This window comes from Pteropus medius, unplaced genomic scaffold (genome assembly GCF_902729225.1).
Source record: "Pteropus medius unplaced genomic scaffold, Ma_sr-lr_union100, whole genome shotgun sequence".
Lineage (NCBI taxonomy): Eukaryota > Metazoa > Chordata > Mammalia > Chiroptera > Pteropodidae > Pteropus > Pteropus medius.
The window spans coordinates 1,484,269-1,498,419 of NW_024347731.1; the positions used below are offsets into that span (position 1 = coordinate 1,484,269).

The window sequence follows — 14,151 nt, forward strand, 5'->3', positions numbered from 1 at the left end:
GAAAATGATTTAATAAGAATAATAATAAGCAACAATCAGTTTGTTTTTAAGAGTCTTGTTTAAAAAGAGATAAATCAATCTTGATTAATGTCACAATAAAAAAGAGAGTCTAAATTCATAATCTCAGTAGCCAAAGACAAATTATGTAGAAATCTGTTTAACTTTTATTTATTTCATTTAAGAAATATGTTAAGCACTAACTATGCAACAAAGCCATATTTCTTTGGTGCTCTAGAGATTAAATAGAATATAAAATCACTCTTTCTGGCCCCCATAGAACTTTCGATATAGTCAAAAATATTGTAAAGGCATAAAATGGCTGAGAGAAAAGAAGGCCTAACTGTAGATAAGTCTGAAACACAAATATTTTAGGTATAATATTAATTAATTATTTGAAATCAAATTAAATTTATTTAATTTGCTTTTTACCATGGCTCCCATATCTCAAATAAACTCATTCTCTAATATAATAAGTGATCACATATTTCCAACAAATAATTGTCCAAAATAGATAAAGTAAGATTAAGTTTTATAACTATAGTTAATTTCAAACAATCTGTGAGACAATAGTTAAAGACAGATTAATCAAAATAGTCTTACATTATGGTTTGGAAATGAAAGGAAATGGCCAGAGTAAAAACTTAAATGATACTATAACAAAAATAAATCAACTTTTTATAATTAACCTTAAACAACAAGGTATTTCTTGATTGCCATGAATGTCTTATGAATGATCTTATATTTTATTTGCCTTCTCAAGAAATGAATATAAATAAAAAATCATGATTACCATAAATCCGAATGTGATCTAGGAGGAAAGCTTAAACTAACAAATATTTCCACGAAAAGCATAACAAATATTTCCTCAAAGCACTATAAAACACAATATTAAGTTCCATTTTTTATTGCCACATTTGCTAATTTATTCAACTACTACTTAATAGCAGCAATATAACTCTATGTAAAATTTAATAATAAAAACAAATAGGAAAGATGGAAGTTATTTTTTAATGGGTATAGAGCTTCCGTTTGGGATAATAAAAAAGTTCCAGAAATGGATAGTGATGGTTGCATTCCATAACTTTAAAAAAAGGAGCAAAATAGATTTATAAGAAACTCCTACAACTCAATAGTAAAAGGAAATAAAACAACTCCCCCCCCAAAACTAATAACAATTAAAAAACGGGCTAAAGACTTGGACAGACATTTCTCCAAAGAAGAAATACAAATGGCCAAAAGGTATATGAGAAAATGATCAATGTCACTAATCATTTGGGAAATGCAAATTGAAACCTCAATGAGATATTACCTTGCAACTATTATCACAAAAAGCAAACAAACAAACAAACAAAAAAACAAGTGGTGAGGGTGTGGCAAAATAGGAACCCTTGTACTCTGTTGGTGGAAATGTAAAATGGTGCGTCCACTATGGAAAACAGCATAGAAGTAGCTCAAAAAATTAAAAATAGAACTACTATATAATCCAGCAATCCTACTTCTGGGTATTTATCCAAAAGAATTGAAATCAAGTCCTTGAAGAGATATTAGCACTCCTATGTTATTGCAATACTATTTACAATAACCAAGATATAGAAATAGCCTAAATGACCATGAAAAAAATGAATGAATTAAAAAAAAGTGGTATACACATACAATGGAATACTATGCAACTTTAAAATAGAAGGCAATACTGTAATATGCAAGGACATGAATAAACCTTTAGGGCATTATACTAAATTTAATAATCTAGTCACAGAAAGATAAATATTGCATGATTCCGGTTAGATGAGGTATCTAAAAGAATTAAGGTCATAGAAACAAAGAAGAGACCAGTAGTGGCCAGGGATTGGAGAGGGGAGGAAGAGGGGGGCAGTTACTAATCAACAGGCATAAAGTTTCAGCTAAGCAAGATGAATAAGCTCTAGAGATCTGCTGTACAACATTGAATCTATGTCAACAATAATGTATACTCAAAAATTTTTTGAGGGTAGATCTCATGTTACGTGTTCTATGCCAATAAAATAAATTTTTTTTAAAGGACAAATATGGAAATATATTTAAGATATATTAAGTGAAAAAGCAAGAACTTGAAGAATGAGTTGAAGATTGCAAATTCATTATTTTCTGTATATTTTATGGTGATTTTATAGCTAGTGAATGCTAAGATATTCTGGAATAATTTGTTATATTTGGGTGATGTTATGGGGACATTAATGTTCCAAACTGCTGAGTTCTGGGTTATTAAATACGTTTATAATGTGTAAAGAAAAATACAGTTGAAATGGTAAGTTTTATGTTATGTATATTTCACCACCAAAAATAATAAGAAAAACTACAGAGCATAAGATTTGATGACTCTGACACCTAAGACACCTATGAATTCCTTGTACAGTGTGTGCACTTGTTAGACTTGTACCTCCTTTTACATACTATAGGTACAATAATGTTATATTTTGATGTCAGAGTATCCTAAGGAGATATTTCGTTACTTAAATCACAGCAAATTTCCTGGGACTAAGATATTAAGACATCCTGCTGCTTATTCAAAGTGAGGTTAATTCCCTTACTCTTTGTAAAACTAGAAAATATTAAATGTTATTTCCTTTTCCAGAGAAAATGGCACAGTCAAGATAAGTGTGCTGTGAGCACAGTAATTATTAGCAGCTATCTTCAGCTACACTGAATCATACAGTGTTTTCCATTAGAAGGAAGTTGTTATGATATCACAAAGCTTTCTTCAAGAGAACAAGGCTAGATTCCTTATGTAAATTAACTTATAGAAAAATCTTAATAAGTATAGGATTAGCAGGTACAGAAATGACTATTAATAAGACATGTTCCCATAAAATTGCATGCCTTTGAAGATAATTTAATATTTTTCTTAAAAAAACTCCCAGAAATTCTCAGAACTCACGCAAATTTAATCTGTGATATAAGAACTTCAGATAAATCTCTATGGAAAACAGTAGATCCTAGCATGTCCCTCCTATCATTGTGGAGACATCAGGACCAACATTAGCTATCACTCAAATATTCTGGTAATTTTTTAGAGATTACTATACCAATACCTTTTGTATGTTTAATGCCACCACCTCTTTCAAATTATTGCAACTTTTTGTACTAATTATCCTGAAAAAATAAGCAATTATAATTTTAACAGGAGTATATATTTTACAATTTACAACTCAGTTTAAATTCCACAAGGAACTAAGAAAATGATTAACTTTTATTCACTTAAAATAATCGGTTATTTCCAGATAATGTCAAAAACCATAATTTTTCAAAAACATTTTAATATTAAAATATAAAAAATATAAATTACTAACCCAAGTAGTATTTCCATATACTTCTACTCCAGAGAAAAGAATCCAATTTACACATCTGAGAAACATGTATAAAGTTGCTTGTAAAATCGATGGAATTGACCTATTCACATTCTAAAAAAGTGAATGCTCTATATCCTGAGATAAGTTTTATAATCTATTTATACCACAGTTTCTCCAATTATTAAGTAGGAAAAATAACTCCTCTAAGAGTTCATTGGGAACTCCTGATAAATGGTTAACAGCTCCATTATGCACTCATGTTTCCCTTTAGATCTTCATGCAGTACTAGAGGTTTGCAAAGCTGCTTGCAGTGACAAGTACATTTTCTTTCAGATAAATGTGAGGTTTGTGTATAAATTTGATTGATGGGTGTAATACAATATTAATAATTCTCTTAGGTATCTGAATGAAGTCTGTATTATATCAAATACAGCAAAAAACTGCACTTTGGAGCAATATGATATCTGTGGGGTACTACTTTATGAAATCAATAAAAATCATGAAAATTGATTTTCTAAAGTGTAAATTCACTGTTTATAAAGCTGAAAGCACCTAAACTGCACTGGCAAAATACTTTTTTAAATAAAAAGTTATTTATATTTGGAAACAATGCTTGCTTACAATCTAGTTCACTAAATACAAGGGCTCGACCACTAAGCAATGCCATTACCCTGCCTGTGAAATGTTTGATTTGAGCATCACCATGTTTTGCAAAAAAAGTGTACACAAATGCTATAATCTTGGAACAGTAATTTTTGCTCACAATGGGGTCTTCTGTGGATGTCATGGTCCATTTTGTAGGTTAGAAGAAAAATGCAAAGGCTGATCTGCAAAATTCTTCGGAACATTTCATTCTCTTTAATTACCTATGCATCTCTACAAAACATACTGGGTTGGAAAATAAGAAGGCTATTTTATAGCTCTGCCACTCTGTTAATTAGATCTAAGAAGGTAGAATATAATTTAATTTCTTTGGATCTCAGGCCTCTCACCTCAAAAATGTGAATTAATTGACAGCAAAATCAAGGATAACTAAACAAAAAAAATCTTCCTTCTTTCAACTACTAAAAACATCAACAAAATTTAACCAGCAGCTTTTAAGCTAAGAAAATATTTATGTTAACATTGTCTATATAGCATTAATTGTCTGGATGATAATTTAACCACTTAATGAAGATATATTCTAAATATATATACTGGTGAGTCCCATGGACACTTATTCTCAGATTACTATTTTTAAATTATTATTCTTTAGAATCATGAAGATTCATCTTCTAATTATTAATATCTAAAACAGATGAAAAATGAGATTCATCTTCTAATTATTAATATCTAAAACAGATGAAAAATGCTATTTTATAACATTTTCATAAAATAGGGTGATCTAGAATTCTTTATGCTAGATTTTTCAGATTACTAATAGAAGAGATTATCACTGTCATTGCATAAAGAATATTTGATTAATTTTTTAAAGTTTAGAATCTGTTCATCTGAATCACTTATAAAGAGAAGAGCGAATTGATTTGTAAGTTTAATTTCTTAAATTTTGTAATTTCTCCAACATACAACTTCCTGGAGCATGCATGACTAGGAGTCTATAATATTATTGCCAAGAAACCAGGAAGCATGAGTCATCCAATCAGGGCACAGTGTTCCAAAAAAGAAAACTTCTAGATAATTAAAACTTTTACCCTTTCACTCTCTAAAAACATTTAAATATATTTCAAAATAATCATTCCTCAAGTCGATTGTAAATTTTCCTGATGTTTTAATTAATATTTATAATATTTTAAAAGGTATCTTTCAGTATTTTTTAGGATTTCTGTGTTTGTTCTGAAGTACTTAAAGTTTTGGATGAAAAATATGGAGGAATCAAATGGCAAATGTAATTAAAAATAAAAAAGTAAGTTTGGGCAAGCTGGAAAACAATATTCCACAGTTATCATCTTTCAGTACTTTTATTTGGGCCCTATGAGCATGTTTGACAATGTTCACTGCTACAGCAGGAAACATGAACTGGGCATTCTCTTCTGGGCACTGTGATTGTCTGATTTGGAGCCTCCTCACCTCTTACTCACAGAACATATTACCCCAAATTCTCATGTCTGTTGGATCATCTCAGCTTTACAATCTGCTTGCCAGATGTCACTAACACAGAAGGAGCACTCATTGTAGTAGAATTACATTTTATAAATTGATCAAAATTTGGTGGAGCCCAGACACAGGACAAGAGTCCTCCAATCACAACCCCATTTGAAAGCTATTTGTATAGATGAGATGCGGCCCAACACTGCCCTGTGCCATTTGGCTGGCTTTTTTGTTGTGGAATGTGGTTTTTATCGTTTTCTGTTTCCTGCTTATAGATTTTTTTTTTTTCTGATTCCTTTCTATGCATCTACCTTTAACAGCAATGCATCTACTTTTAACATGTTGCTTTTCTGCTAAATTCAGGGGTGTAGCTTAATTCATGGAGTCATAAAAACTAGCAATCTGGTCTCCAAGTAAGTGAGATATTTGTTAGTAACTAAAAAGTAATTCAGTACTTTCATGATCCACCTACCACTGGGAAATGAAAGAAAAAATCATAACATTAAAATGAAATTCAGTATTTTATGTTCTCATTGGGGAAAAAGTTAAAATAATCTATTTCATTTTGACTAATTTAACAGACATCTTGGATCTTCCTTAATATCATTCAATAAACTATAATATTGAAGATGGGGATCATTTTTCATTAAATATGCTAATGATAAATATTTATATAGTGGCTTTTCTCCAATTACTTAAATAACTTTCAAAATTTTAGTTCATTAATTTTAATAATAACTTGGTGAAGTAGGATAGCAAGAACTCTTTTAAAATGAACCTACTAATCTACCATAATTTCACTTGGCAAAGCTTAAGCAGTGAATATAGAATATAATCATCTATCTTATATTATCATCTCAATATATGTCTGTGCTCTTTAAGTAAAATAGTCGTGTAGTTAGAATAAAAAATTGAAAATATTTTACATTAAAATGGTTTATACTTGCTTCATTTGTATATCAAAAGTTCTTAAAGTGTATTTCAAGTTCACGTTATCAATATACTGAATTCAAAATTCACAAGTTAGCTCATTTCATACATTATTCAGAGTGAAAATAGTCTGACTTCGCTAATATTTATTTAAAGACACCACATTACCCCTGGTAGATAAGACACAGTGCATAAGAAACATTCTAGGTAATGGACTCCAAGTTTACCAACATATGGCTTAATGGTAGACACGTGTTCTTCCCTCCATTTTATTCTTCTATCACCTCTTGCTCTATAGATCTACCTGTTCTCTAACATCTACCGTCTTGTAGAGTCAGACCATAATTGAAAGCCTCAATGGCTCTCCATTGCTTACCAAATCAAATACAAATGCCTTTAGGTACTATATCTACTACTCTTTGCAAGTACTCCATGACCCATCCAAAGTGTATAGTATCCACGAAAATCCCAAGTATTTTCCTGCCTCCTCACTTTTGCTCTAGTATCTATGGCAGAGGCCTCCAGCTTCCCACCTAAATCTCTTCTCTGCCTCTTCCATATGTATACAGTTATTAACTGGTCTTAGAGCTGCCCAGCTAGACTAAATTTCCCAGCCTCCTTGAGTAGTAACATTGACTAAGTTCTCATCAATGGAATGTGAGTAGAATTGATGTGGATGTCTCTCCATGTTCCTTACCTCTAGTTATGAGCTAGAAGACAGACAAGAACAATACTCTAGGGCAGTGGTTCTCAAAAGGTGGTCTCTAGACTGGCAGTAGAAGTACCTGAGATCTTGGAAATGCAAATTTTCAGGATCCACCCCAGACCTAATGAATCAGAAACTCTGAAAGTGTGGCCTACAAATCTGTCAGAACAAACTCTCTAGGTGACAATGATGGATGTTAACATTTAGAAGCAGTATCCTGGAGGATAGTAGAGGAACAACTTGGAAGCAACTGTTCTGAAAAATGACCATCTGGATGAGCATCCACTCACCTGGACTCTCAAGAAGTTTGTTTGTGAAATTATATAGTTCTTTAAGTAAGCAAATTGTCTGATGTCCTTCTTACAGCAGCTCAGCAATTGTCCTAAAGTAGTATTTATTCAATCTGGAATGGCCTGTTCAATATTTCCACCTGCTAAAATTAAAATCCTACTTGGATCTTTGCAAGGTAGCACTAGCCCATCTTCCTAATGCCTAAGAACACTAGGCCATTTCTTTCTGTCTTTTAAATCTATTATACACATTACTGATAAACACTCTTCAAAAAAATGCAAATCTAATTATGCCACTTCCCCATTTCAAGTTCTTATTCAACTCTCATAGCACTTACGCTAAAATACAACATGGTTAACTAAGCCTATGAGGCCCCATCTAATATGACCCATGTCAATCTCTCCAGTCTCATCCAGAGCCATTTCACTTTTCCCTCTGCTCACTTTTCTTTTGTCTGTTTAAATCTCGGGAAGCATTTCCCCACCTCAGAGCTTCCTCCATGCTGCTCATTTCATTATCTTCTACTCATTCTTTAGGTCTCTTCTTAAATGTCATTTTTCTTATGCTCCACCTCCAATGCATCCCGTATAAATTAAGTCAAAGCCTTAAAATCTCCTATTAAGACTTTACATTTCCCTTCATAGCACTTACATTTTTTTTTATCATAATTTATTGTTTCCTATGAATCTTATTACTGGGTGTGATACCCTTTCCTCATGTCCCTACACCCATTGTAATATAAGAGGCTGGATGAGGCCAAGTACCATGTCTATCTGCTCAATTTGCATATATAGCATCCAGTACCCAGCTTGACACATAGTAAGCATTCAATAAATATGCATTAAATAGATACAAATGGATTGAGACTCCACTGAATGACATCTCATCCCCTAAGACTATTTGGATCTTTCTTTCTTATAAAAGAATATCATTTCCAGTGGTTTTATTAACCAGAATGTCCTTATCTGCTTAAAAGGCTGAAGTTCTTGTTCCTGTTTAATATGTCTTGAGTTAATGATTCCACTTGTAAGCATTTGTGAAGTGATCTATTTGATCTTGGAACCTTACAATCTAGGTTAGGAGTATATCACATCTTATGCACTGTTGTGATTTATTTTCCTAAAAGGCAGCTTCAATTATTACATCCCATTGCTAAATTTTTGCAAGGAATATCATTTTCCTAATGTACAATCTCATCACTTCAGCATTTAAAACTACTCTTCGGTGGACTGACCATAACTTGGTTTTATTCCACACTTTCCCCAGTAAGATTTTGCTTTGTTCAAACTGGGAAATTCAATATTTCCCACATATACCCACTTTCAAGCATTTGCACATTTGTTCCTGTCAGGAATCTTTTCAAAATTAGAGCTCTTTTCTGGGACATTTCTCCCACGGTGACTATCTCTGCCTGCTGGTTTCTTCTGTGTTCTTCAAGGCCCATTTCAAATAGATCCCAGTGATCTGACTAAGCAAATGCAAATTACATACAGTGATTCTTGTGGATTCTGGTCAGACTAGTGGATCCCTGATGACCAGCTTCTGCCCTGTGAATGTGCTTAATAGTGTACTTATGTATTATGACATAAGGGCTTAATTACAATACAGCAAAAATGCTTGAAAAAGAACTTCAGAGAATATATTCAAATGAAAATTCAAACACTTCTAAAAAATTAAATGTATATTAATCAATAAGTAAAATAGTAGAAAAAACAACTCTAGAGCCATTACAAGAAGCTGTCAGATGTGCTGTAAAATGATAAATGTAAACTTTAATGTCCTAAATGCAGGACTGGCGAGGACAAATCTTCAGCACTTTGTACATTCCTGAAACCGCGAATACCTACAATAAAGATGCAGGAAATTTCAACATACAACAGAGAGCACTGATACAGACAGTATCACCGAATGAAAGGGGATACCATATCGCCCAGTGGGATGTATTAAAATATTAAGGCTGAAAATCAGTGGTATAAGATATTTACAGTTAGCAAAATGCTATTTTTCTTCTTAGTTAAATTAACAGCATCAAACCCCCTCCTTTTACCTGCACCTATTTTTATAAGAGTACTTCCTTAATGTAAAAAAACAATTTCCCAGCTGAGAATGTAAAGGATTATCATTCTGCCAGGATCCTGATATATTAGCAGCCCAAGTGGCCACATGAAACTATCTCAGAAGCTCCCGCGCCGCTGTTTTCCTAGGAGAAATTCTCAGATACTCGCTGTCTTAGGATCTCCCTGGCCTGAGAACATTTGGCAGTACTAACACTTTGACATAACAGAGTGCATTAAATTAAGCTCTAAGGAAGAAAAAGTATATGGTTTTGCGGAATTGGAAAACTTTCTGACTAATTAAGGAACCATGTGGGAGTTGTGCTCATGACTTTCTCATTCGTAAAGGAAGAAAAAAAGGCTTTACGAATAATGAAGAAAAGTAAGTGAAACATTTTACTGAATGCACATGGATGTAGAGCTATGTCTTTCCCTAATGAAATGAAAATGAGGGTATCAAGCTATTTTTCATTTAAGCAGTGGGTCGATATGATTTTCCAAGATCGAGATCAACATAACATCAAAGCCTCTTTGCTCTCTGAAGACAAATGCTATTATAGCTTACAAAATCAATAAACCAAATTAGCAGCTCCACTGACAATATTTCTTGATATAATAAAGATAGGCTGTAAAACAAGATGTAACTGATTTTGCTGTTGTTGTTGTTGTTTATTTTATTTTTTCTTTTAAACTGAATAATAGTATTATTTATAAAACATGCGCCATCGCTCCAGATTTTTCCTTTTTGCTCTGCCATTGCTCTGGTAATAAAGATTTTTTGTTGTTGCTGTTATTGAAGACTCAGAATTAAATGACAGCAGTGACAAAATCTCCCATCCATCTTTCTGAGACAGGGGGCTGCATCATGTCCTAAAGCAGAACATATTCCTGGTCAACCCAGTAACTAAGAAATCACTTTAACCCTGATGAAAGACACTTTGATAATATACCTTTTACTTACAGGAAAATCAATCTCGGAATTCCAGAAGGGAAAGTATATTGAAAATTCAGTTTCTAAAAAGTGATCTGTGTTTAAGTTATATACATATATACACATGCCATCACTTATTATAATACCCAAAGCAACATGTTTATAATATTTACATACAAGTAAATAAACAACATAATAAAAATATTTAACTTAAAATTTTTAAAATTATTTTTTAAACCCAAACTGACTTTAAAGAGAATAAAACTTAAAAATAAATCTCTAGCAAAGAACAATGCAGGGGAAAGAATCCAGGCACAGTCTAGTCTCTCCCTATAGCCTCCATGCAGACCCCTCCAACCGTATCTACTCTGACTGAGCACCCTTTCCACAGATCTGGTCCAGCAGCTATCAGTTCCTTTTGGGAGGATGACTTGAGGGATGACCTGGCCTCCCCAGGTCCCATTCCTAAGCCACTGGCATCTGTTCCACTTCTAGGACTAGGGATTGATCATATTTCCCTTGACTCCCCTGATCCATCTGGTCACCCACTCTCACACAGGCCCTTCCAGCCCCCTCTGTTTCTTCTAACAGGTTTCTTTGATCCCCAGTGCTACTTCCCCATGGTTCTTCTATCAGCTACTCCAGCCCTGCCCTACTTCTCAATGTGGAGCCCTCTGACTTGACCGCAGCCCTATCAGTCCTTGCTCTGGAAAGCGCATAGTCCCAGCTTCCTGAGGCCCTGCTCTTTGGACCTGGCTGTATGGGCCACTGTCAGTTGCAGCACCAGGTTTAGGGAAAGCCAGGCCCTGGGGCCTGGCAGTTGGGATGGGCTTTGTGGTCTGAGGGGGTGGCACAACATAGTCAACAGTGGCAGGGTTGTCGGGGAGCTCATAGTCCTCTTTCTTCAACCGAACCTGGCACTACAACTATCCTTGGGCTCTTGAGGCAGATCACAGAGGTCCCAGAGAGTGACTGAGGCCAGGCGCTCAGGTTCATCATAGATGGGGTCCTCTTTGGGGTCCATCACATTAGCCTTCAGCAACTGCTACTGGACATGCTCATCATATAAGTCACAATAGAGAGGTTTCTTTAGTTACACTCTCTCCTCTGCCTGAGCAAGGGTGGTGATACATATTTTTTAAAAGATGCTTCATGCTTCATGTATACTCAAGTGCCAGCATCCAGAAAAGTTCAAATTATGACCTCTTATTCCTATGTATGTTATAATAAAGGCTGGGCATCTGTAAACATTCTTAATTCTCACTGTCCTATCTGAGTATTGTTGTATCCTCGGCATCACAGTATTGACATTATTATGTATGGGGGTGCTGAAATACACATTGGCAGAGACACAGATCTTCCTATCATGTTGCTTGCACTCCTCCTCAACAGAGAGGCTATACACAATAAACAAATTACTATAGGTTGGGAGGATCAGGGAAGATGTCACAGCTTTCCAAAGGGAATGGCAGAACCTATGTAAGTGAAAGGGGTAAAAGTACGTATTGGGGCATGGAATTTGGTTTGGTGAGAGAACAATAATTATCTGGCTGAAAATGAAGAGTTTAAAAGTGGATTTGGCACCAGTCCTCCTCCACCCAAATTCTTCTCAAAGGGCATTTAATCAAGAAAAAAAAATACACATTAAGCATAATCACTTTATTTTAAATGACCTGAAATGTGCTTCATTGCAAATAGGATTTGAGTGGATTGAAAATGAGAGCAGATCTTGGCTCCCAGCCTTTTGTCTCTGGTTATGCCTTACACAAATTTGGAAGATTAGACAGACTAAAAACAAAAACTGATTTCTATGGGATAAGCAATGTACGTGATTATAACCCTTCATTTACAAGGAAAAAATAAGGATCTATGATTAATTTAAACCAAGAAAAAACATTTGCTTGAATTGACTAGATTTAAAATATTAACATTTTTGATATGGTTACATAAAATTGCATAATTCAATATGGTTTCATAGTAGATATAAGTCACTTGTAGAGAGACTACTTATTCTAAGAGGACTTTCATGGATAATCGTATCAACCCTTGCAGAGAAAGACAAAATTTTATCATTTTGTTCTATTGGATAAATTTAGCATTTTAATTTCTTGTTATTAAACTGAGAATAAGTAATTCAAAAAGTTTTATATAACATAAGCAAAATTTAAAGCCCAGAGTAGCACTGGCACACTGGCTCACTGTCTTGTGTTCTACCGTTAGAAAGCACAGTCTTTTAAAACAAATCATTCCTGCACGTGCTTTGGTTTTATACACTTTGCTTCCTGGATTCAGGAAGCTATTCAGTGTATAAAGATATTTTAGTTTGATAATTTCTGATACAATTAAAGTCATTCTTTGGTCATATTCAGATTTCACGTTAAAGATCTTTCATCTACATCAAGTACACCAATGTGAGTTCAAAATCTCTTACTCTAAATTCATAATGTGTATATTGTGTTAAGATTCTTGCTTAGGAAATTACACACCTAAAAGATGCTATCATTATAATTAGTTGAAAAGAAAGAGAGTGACAAGTCTAGAAATAATAGTAGATTTCCCAGGGGTATCCAAGGGTAAGAACTAAGATGCAGTGGTACAAAGACATAAGATGAACAAAAGCAGTTTCATTTTATGAAGATTAGATAAACTACAGATAGAGCTAGAAAATAGTAGCTACCCAAGAATAGTTAAAGAAAAGAGAAAAGGGAATGGTGACTGTGAAGAGTTTGTCTAGATAAGTATTTCCCAAAGTACACATTAATCACTTAAAATACATGGGAGTTTCATGTTAAATGTTTGAGGCACACAGGTCTATGACAAAAACAACAACAACAACAACAACAACAACAAAAACTTTTAATATATTGTTTCAATCAAAATTTCCAAACTTTTTTGACAAAGAAACAATTATATGTATATATCAACAATAAGTCATATATACATGTATGTGTATATATAAGACTTGTTGGCATTGTCTATAGAGGAGGCTTTGAGAAGAGTTGAGATAAAGAAAGATCTAAAAGGCTGCAAGATTAGGACTTATAAGAGGGTCTCTGATATATGGGTTTACACTTGTTAATAGTGATCCAAGAATCAAGACGCGAGAGGTCTCAGCCTCATCAAAGTTCCATAGAAGTCAAAAGGTAGAGTGAGAATTTTTGTGATGGGATTAGTGAAGAGTGTTTCTTTGGAGAGAGTGAATGCTCTGCTCTGAGTCCGTTTCCCAACCCCTTTTGAGATAGGGATGTGGGAGGGCTACCTTCTGACACTTGACTTGTGTCAAGTTTCAAGAGAGTTTCAAGAAAACCACTTGGGGATCATTGACATATGTTCACGTAGTTGGGAGACATGAGCCTGGGCCCTGAATACCACGTGAGAACACGTAAATAGCCTGTGGACACTGGGGTCCAACTCCTGACAAGGAATTGGAGGCTAGATTCTGGCCCCTCATTGCTTTGGCAGAGGAGGTGGTGGATTGCTGAGAGATGGGCTGAGAGAGGGCAGGAGTGCTTCTCTGTGGACTGGATCTGAGCCATCCAGGGGGCCAGTATTACATTATGGGTCCTATCCAAGTTCCCCCTGGCAGAGCAAGGAGCCTCAGCAGAAAGCAGTTATCAAGGCCTCATCTAGGGAAATGCAGGAGATAAACTCAGAGGGGCTTACCTAAAGGGCCCCAAGGAAGTGTTGGATTTAATTATCTGCCAGACCCACCCAACTTAATACATCTAGCAGGCACATTAAAACTGCTTCTTTCCTTCCTTTTCCTTCTTCTTTCTGTATTTTACCCTGATGATAAAGAGCATCTCCTGGTAGGCTTAGGACAGG

At 34.4% G+C, this 14,151-nt stretch overlaps 1 protein-coding gene and 1 pseudogene across 1 annotated transcript in view; both read right to left on the reverse strand.

Annotated features, from left to right (window-relative positions):
• HCN1 (hyperpolarization activated cyclic nucleotide gated potassium channel 1) overlaps positions 1–14,151 on the reverse strand; it is a 322,326-nt gene that overhangs the window by 74,992 nt on the left and 233,183 nt on the right. The gene's annotated exons all lie outside the window — the stretch shown is intronic.
• Positions 10,963–11,455, reverse strand: LOC120614282 (docking protein 1-like; annotated as a pseudogene).